Raw genomic sequence first — 7226 nt, 5'->3', positions numbered from 1 at the left:
CAACCTCTCTTGGTGGCTCCCAACAGAATATTAAAAATACGATAAAACACCAAACATTTAAAACTTCCCTAAAAGTCAAATACAGTGGTACCTCGGGTTACATACGCTTCAGGTTACAGACTCCGCTAACCCAGAAATAGTACCTCGGGTTAAGAACTTTGCTTCAGGATGAGAACAGAAATCGTGCTCCGGAGGCGCGGCAGCAGCAGGAGGTCCCATTAGCTAACGTGGTGCTTCAGGTTAAGAACTGTTTCAGGTTAAGAACAGACCTCCAGAATGAATTAAGTTCTTAACCCGAGGTACCACTGTAGTTGTTTGTTTCCTTGACATCTGATGGGAGGGCATCGCACAGGGCAGGGAGACAGTGATGGGCAACAGCTCTCCAGCGATGCAGACAGCAGTCTTTCCCAACCGCATCTGAAATGGGTGCATTCCATATTCAAACCCCGGAGGCATGTTATCACAGGGCTGCACCGCTGACCTGAGCACTCTTCAGCCAAGTCAGTGCTGCCTGGATGGAGAGGGGCTGGTGTTGAGGGCAGTGCAGTGCAAACACAGAAGCGGAACCCATCCAGAGCTCCAGCCGGCATATTTACACCACGCCTACCTCCATTCTGAAGTACATTAGGGAGGTCAGGTAAGTGTCACATGCTGTCTACCGCTTTAGAATATAAGAAGGGCCTGCTGTATCAGGCCAGCGGCCCATCAAGTCCAGCATCCTATCTGAAACCCACAAGCTGGATCCTAACACAATAACATCTTCTCCTGTGATTTCAGAGGCATTGCTGCCTCCAGCTGTGGAGGCATCTGGAATCATGGCTAGTAACCACCAATAAATAGCCTTTTCCTCCATGAATTCATCTAATCTTCCTTGGAAGCCATCCAAGTTGGTGGCCATCAATGCCCTCTGTCAGGCAAGTTCCATAGTTTAGCTATGTACTGCATGAATCTTCCTGCTGAATCTTCCAATACAGTGGTACCTCGGGTTAAGTACTTAATTCGTTCCAGAGGTCCGTTCTTAACCTGAAACTGTTCTTAACCTGAAGCACCACTTTAGCTAATGGGGCCTCCTGCTGCCTCCGCGCCGCCAGAGCACAATTTCTGTTCTCATCCTGAAGCAAAGTTCTTAACCTGAAGCACTATTTCTGGGTTAGCGGAGTCTGTAACCTGAAGCGTTTGTAACCTGAGGTACCACTGTATTCAGCTTCTTTGGATGCCCATGAATTCTAGTGTTAACAGGGGGGGACGGGACTTTTCGCCATACACTCTTTCCATGCCATGCATAATTTTCTAAACTTCTGATCAGGTCTCTTCTTCCTTGCCTCTTCGCTAAACTAAAAAGTCCCAAGCACTGCAAGCTTTCTTCCTAGGGGAAGTAAGCCATGTGCTTCACCGCTGAGCTATGGCCCTAAATGTTCACTGTCTGTCAAAGTGGGTGGGGAAAACCACCTTGTGGTGATACTCCATCTGAGCAAATGCAGAGGCCTCAATAGGGAGGGTGCACAAGGCCCAGGCTCCTTTCCTGGACTCCCTCGGCTGAGACCCTGGGGAACAAAACACCAGTCGCTGGAGACAGTTCTGGGCTAGATGAACCAAGGGCTGACTCAGCAGTGTAGGGTTTGTATGTTACAGCATTGTCAAATGCAATTGCTGATGCGTGTTTCCAGCTTATCCCTGAGGCTAGGATAGAAAGCATGCAGCACAAGGGTAGACAATGTGGTTACCTTCCGTGTGTCTTTGGACTCAATTTCCCATCAACCCCTGCCTGTATGGCCAATTGCCAGGGATGATGGGAGCTGCGGTTCATCAACATCTGAAGAGTACCGCATTGGCTACTTCTAATGCAGCATATAACCAAGCTGCTGCCACAATATCTCATGTCTGAGCCAATGTGGTCCACTCCAGATGGGCATGCTAGCAGTGGCTGATGGAATATATAGTCCAGCAACATCTGGAGGGCCCTGCGTTGGCTCCCCCTCAAGTAAAGAAGGCTGGAAGACTTCCTTAGAATATGGATTCACCTATCAGCTGCAGGGTTTGTTGTCAGATCAGTTCTGGATTCACACTGAGGCATCAGATCAAGATCTGTATTTTAAAATGAGCTTAAAAAATATATTTGCAAATGTTTGTATCTCTCATGCCAGGCATAAAGCAGTGGGCTGAATACTCTGGCAGATGTTTATCTTCCTAAACAGGGCCCCTCTGATTTGTATTAGCATTAGCAGGAGATGAGTGCCTCAGGGTTGTAAAAGGAAATTACAGGCTAGGAGCAAAAGGTCACACTGACCATACAAATTACAGAATACAATCAAGCTGCAAAGACACAATTAAAAGTTGGTAAATAGTAAGAATTATTGTGCCTCCCATTAGAGACTTGAGCCACATTTTCCTAAGGTTAAAAGGGCAAATAGAAACAGCAGCTGGACTAGGCAAAGCAGCTCTCTGAAACTGCTTTGAAGCTTTAGAGAACTTAGAGAGAATTTAGCTTAGCTTTTACTAAGTTCCCTTTCTTCTAAAAATCTATATATGTTATGTATGAAATATATTGGCTTAAATGTAATTATGCAAAGGATTTAGAAAGTAAGAAATGTTAGATTCTTATGTTAGATTCTTATTTCATTGATGGTGTGTGAGAAGGTGAACCCAAGATCTCTGTTTAAGATAAAATTAGAACCATTGGCCATCTGTTTTGGAGTGAATAGGGCAATAGGGCAACAGGGGCCAAAGCTTATCTGGTAATTAAGGTGCCTGGTCGAGGCAAATGTAAGATATATGACTACTTATTTGCCATTTATAGATAGAAGGAAATGTAGCTCTTTGTCTCCCATAAAAGGTAATAGGAAATGGGTGTATCTTTTATGATTGGTTCTAGCAAACAGCCAATAGGAATTTCAACCAGGCTGATTGGACAGAGGCAGCCAAAGGAGGAGCAAGGGGGCTGGGCTGAGGGAATATAAGTGCTGGCCATCAGGGCTGGAAGGGCAGAGCTTTGGTAACCATATACCACTGTGTCTCTCATTTAATTGTCTGACAAATAAATTATTATTTTAATTTCTCTATTGCTGCGTTGAATATTTCATTCCAGCTAAGCGTTAACCACAAGCAGGGTGCTACAACACAGCTATGTTCAGCTCAGAATGAACATGGAGCCATAACTTGCAAATCATCTGACCTCACCTCAAGTACAATGCTTTTCAGTAGAAACAGTTCAGCTGTGATTCATCAAGCGAAAAACCAAAGGCAGCTGGACCAGACCCAAGTATTGTGTGCACCATATTCAAACTTCTTGCTCACACTGCAAGAAAGATAAACTGCAGACCCGTCTCTCTCTCAAACACACCCTTCATTTCTCTCATATGATCTCACTCAGTCCTGTGGTTTAAGGTGCTTTCATAATTTGCATAATTTAACTACGATTGTGCCACCAACCAACACCAATTTGCTAGAGAAAAGTCGCAGCAAGCAGCTTAGGAAGCAGCCCTGTGAAACCAACTTTTCAAAGAATCCTAGACAGAAGGCCTCGTGGCCATTTTAACTGGAGCAGATTCAAAAAGTAGTTGCCTCGTTTGGACTTAGCTGTTGTGATTGCTGGAAGAATCCATGGGCACATATAAAAGTGCCCTCAGGCTATTGGTTTGCCTAGCTCACATGGCCTACAGCAGCGGTGGCCAAACTTGGCCCTCTAGCTGTTTTGGGACTACAATTCCCATCATCCCTGGCCACTTGTCCTGTTAGCTAGGGATGATGGGAGTTGTAGTTCCAAAACAGCTGGAGGGCCAAGTTTGGCTGCCACTGGCCTACAGTAACTGGAAGTGGCTTTCCAGGGTTTCAGCCAAGGTTCTCTCCCAGGCCTACCTGAAGATGCTGGGGTTTGAACCTGAGACCTTCTGCATGCCAAGCATTTGCTGTTCAACTGAGCTACAGCCCTTCCCTGTTGGAGAATGTAAGCCACTGAACTGCATTTGGAAGATTAATGGGCAGATAGGAGCAGAATGATCCTTCAGATTTTGCACAGCTCCAAATTTTGAGATACAGCCCTCACAATAACATACTAAGAACCTGCTGTGTCAATCCAATGGCCCATCTAGTCCAGCATCCTGTTCTCACAGTGGCCAACCAGATGCCCAGGGACCCTTGGAGGGTCCCTATTTTCCAGGGACAGTCCCAGATTTACAGAAGCCATTCCGGTTTCTGATGTGATCCTGGAATGTCCCACTTTTCCTTTGTTGTTGTTGTATAGTCATTTAGTCGTGTCCGACTCCTCGTGACCCCATGGACCAGAGCACGCCAGGCACTCCTGTCTTCCACTGCGTCCTGCAGTTTGGTCAGACTCATGTTTGTAGCTTCGAGAACACTGTCCAACCATCTCGTCCTCTGTCGTCCCCTCTCCTTGTGCCCTCCATCTTTCCCAACATCAGGGTCTTTTCCAGGGAGTCTTCTCTTCTCATGAGGTGGCCAAAGTATTGGAGCCTCAGCTTCAGGATCTGTCCTTCCAGTGAGCACTCAGGGCTGATTTCCTTCAGAATGGATAGGTTTGATCTTGTTGCAGTCCATGGGACATCAGTTCCTTAGGACATCCCTATTTTCCTTGGAGAAATGTTGGTGGGTATGGAGTTGTGTGACCCCCAAGTCAAGGAGGAAGTAACCACAAGACTTTTAGAAGACATCTGTGGGAATGAGTTGCATAGTTTTAACTATGCAGTGCTTGAAGAGAAGTACTTTTTCATCACAAAAAAGTGCCAAAATGCATTAAAATGATTATTTCATGATAAACCGTCTTTAAAAATGTGCACATTGAGTTTAAATACACATCCAAAAATCACTTTATAATATAATAAAGTATGATTTCGTTATACTTTAGTTTTTGTTATACTGTAGTTTTTATTTGTTGGTTTGTTTAAATGACTTTAATGCAGGAATAGGATAGGTCAGACTTATGAACTATCTTGTGTGAAATTGACTTGGTTCAGAAAGAGACTCAGCTGCCCATCGCTTAGTCACACAGGGCTTTTGTTAGGACGGATCATGACTTTTTCACGCTTTTGCTAATTAATGTCTTTCCTCCATTTCAGTCAGCTACATGGGGCTACAAGGAAGGAATGAGAAATGTCACGAGGATCTGTGGAGAGGCTTGAGATAGTTATAAAATGAAGTGGTTTCTTGATGACGATGGAGCACGATGGCAGGAATCCACTCTAGACTTTGGTGGACAAAAGGCTAACTCATATCTATTTTTTCCTGGTTTGTGGCTAACAAATAGCTACAGTTTCTCAACATTGCACAAAGGGATCACGTACAGCTGATGTTTCAGTCATGATGAAATTCTTCATTTCAAATATCAAGGTATGTCGGCATCTGAAGTGTTTCTGACCTTATTGGTTTAGTGCATAAACCTGACAACTTTCCAAGATGACTCGCCAAAAATTCTTAGGTAAAGTTGGCAATTTCAGTCAAATAAAATCACACCCAAAACAGGAAAGCGAGAAGAGCAGTCATTGAACAATCTGTTGTTGAACATCAGCACAGATTTAAAGTAACAGTTGCATCAAACAATGCTTAGAAAAAATTGAAAGTATTCATCTTCCTATAAAGTTCCTGTGTGGTGGGATGTGAATTGTTCAATTTGTTTGTTTCAACTATTATAATCTTTAATCTTGAAGGCCCAAAGAGTCTGAAAAAAGCAAGGATAGCAAACTTGTCACCATCCAGATGTTGTTGGACTACAACTCCCATCAGCCCCAGCCACCATGGCCAGTGGTCAGGGATGATGGGCGTTGTAGTCCAACTACATCTGGAGGGCCATAGGCTCCCCATTCCTAAAGAGTTTTTTTAAATGTAATTTAGATTTGAATGAATTCAAGTGAAGTAGACAGCATTCAAAGTTCTACCCCAAAATGAACGCAATCTATGTTCAGTTCATCCAGAAATTATGGGAACTACTTCCAGCTGTCGTTCAGAGATTTTTGAACTAATTCGCTGAACTGCATGAACTGGGTCATTCCAAGCACCTAGAATAAGGAATGTCGCCTGTCTGCCAGTGATGATGCTGGAGCTGTATGTGCAGAGCGAAAATTATAAAGCTTCAATTGCACCGATCAGCAGAAATGCACTATAGTCCACCCACTGGAATATCCCTTTCCAAAAAGGAAGTGGACAAATAAGGAGAGCAGGATGCAGATCATTATTATTTATCCCTTATATTATTTATCCTGTGTTGGGCTCTCAAAAAAACCCCTTGCTTTTGTCCCATAAATAATAAAACGGTTGAAGAAAGTGATTCGTCTACCCCTTCAATTTCCCCAGCCTTTTACAAGCGTGTAAGTTTAGTCGTTTGTGTTTGTCACCATTTTCTTCCAACGTTTTGCAACCAATTGTACATGCAGCGATGTGCCTTACAGTAACACGATCGCTCTACACTCTGCAAAGCTGCCTATACTTGATTGCATCTACAGTTTATTTAGTCAGTTTATTTAGTTAGTTAGCTATTTCTCCAAAGGGACTGAAGGCAGGTCGAAAGCAGGAACAGGAGAAAGCAAACATAATCTCATAAAAATCCAATATGGGCTCAAATTAATGGGGTGACAGTATCCAACCCACTGAACAAAATCCAGGAATACAGAAAGAGCACAGAACCAAATCAGCAAACAGTACATAACTGGAAAACACAGGCATTGCTTTATTTTAAAGTAGTTTACCATGAAATAAATCTGAGCTCAGAAGCAGAGAGGCAGGCAAAACTGATCTCTCAAAATAGGTATAATATCAACAATTCTGGCTGTATCCATCAAAATTGCAGCAGATGAGTTCTGCATCTGTTGTTGTTGTTGTTCGGACTTGGTGAATAAAGTCTCCCTCAAAGGTCAAGTGTCAAGTTTGAGAACCACGGATCTATTTGCAACTCACAAATTGCTTTTCCACAAAATGGGGAGCCCAGCTCAGTGTCCTATTCTCAGAGTGCCTGTAGGAAGTCCACAAGCAGGTTCTGGTGCATTTCCATCCACATGCTCTGGTGGGTATCTTATTCAAACGCAAGGGAAATATTACCAAAGATCTCCCACCCACCCATTAGCTCCTATTGCTTGCATGGGCAAACTACTACCAGCATGACACTCTGTTTGATGGATTTGCACTGGCTGCCAATATGCCACCAGGCTAAGTTCAAGGTGTTGGCAACAGATAAGGCCCTATACAGCTCAGGATCAGGTTATTTGAGAGACTGCCTTACC

The sequence above is a fragment of the Podarcis raffonei genome, chromosome 4 (genome assembly GCF_027172205.1).
Source record: "Podarcis raffonei isolate rPodRaf1 chromosome 4, rPodRaf1.pri, whole genome shotgun sequence".
NCBI lineage: Eukaryota > Metazoa > Chordata > Lepidosauria > Squamata > Lacertidae > Podarcis > Podarcis raffonei.
The sequence above is the reverse complement of the archived record's forward strand: the minus strand, read 5'-3'. Positions refer to the sequence as shown.